The sequence below is a fragment of the Onychostoma macrolepis genome, chromosome 21, assembly GCF_012432095.1.
Source record: "Onychostoma macrolepis isolate SWU-2019 chromosome 21, ASM1243209v1, whole genome shotgun sequence".
NCBI classification, from domain to species: domain Eukaryota; kingdom Metazoa; phylum Chordata; class Actinopteri; order Cypriniformes; family Cyprinidae; genus Onychostoma; species Onychostoma macrolepis.
The window spans coordinates 29,311,258-29,312,268 of NC_081175.1; the positions used below are offsets into that span (position 1 = coordinate 29,311,258).

Here is a 1,011-nt window from a genome sequence, read left to right on the forward strand (position 1 = left end):
CAAATGATTCAGAATGCGGCGGCACGACTGGTCTTCAAGGAACCCAAAAGAGCCCATGTTACACCTCTCTTTATCTCATTGCATTGGCTACCAATCGCAGCTCGCATCAAGTTCAAGACATTTACATTTATGCATTTAGCAGACGCTTTTATCCAAAGCGACTTACATTGCATTCAAGTTACAGTTTTTTTACATTTTATCAGCTCTTGCTTTCCCTGGGAATCGAACCCATGATCTTGGCGTTGCTAGCGCCATGCTCTACTAGTTGAGCTACAGGAAAGCTACAGGAAAGCTACAGGATCAAGACACTGATGCTTGCTCATAGAACAACCACAGGCTCAGCACCCGCCTACATGCACTCACTATTAAGAATCTACATCCCCTCCAGAAATCTGAGATCTGCTAGTGAGCGACGCCTCGTGGTACCATCACAAAGAGGCTCAAAATCACTCTCCAGAACATTCTCGTTCACCATTCCTGGCTGGTGGAATGATCTTCCCACCCATATTCGGAGTACTGGATCCCTGTCAATCTTCAAGCAACAGCTGAAAACTCATCTCTTTCGACACTACTTGACTTCAACCTACACATAAAAAAAAAAAAAAAAAAAAAAAAATCTTTCTCCTTACTTATTCCTTCCCTTGCTAGCTTGTACTTATTTAAACAATGCCTGAGACTTGGTGTTACAAGCACTTCCTTTGTCGAATTGCCTCTTCAAGATGAATCGCTTCATGTGTTCCCCAAATTGTAAGTCGCTTTGGATAAAAGCGTCTGCAAAATGACTAAATGTAAATGTAAATATATAATATTTGGCTGCTTCAATGATTTTAAAAAAGGCTTTAATACGGTATGGCATAATGGACTTTTTCTAAAACTAATTCTAAGCGGAATAGGAGGAAAGACATGACATCATAAAAGACATATACAACAGGAACAAATGCTGTGTCAGAATAAATAACAGACAGATGATTTCAGACCAAAGGAGTCCGTCAAGGCTGCATCCTCAGCCCG

At 40.9% G+C, this 1,011-nt stretch overlaps 1 non-coding gene across 1 annotated transcript; it reads right to left on the minus strand.

Annotated features, from left to right (window-relative positions):
- Positions 1 to 207: 207 nt before the first annotated feature.
- trnaa-agc (transfer RNA alanine (anticodon AGC)) lies at positions 208 to 282 on the minus strand. Its single transcript has one exon. It is a non-coding gene; the product is annotated as a tRNA-Ala (tRNA).
- Positions 283 to 1,011: the final 729 nt, after the last annotated feature.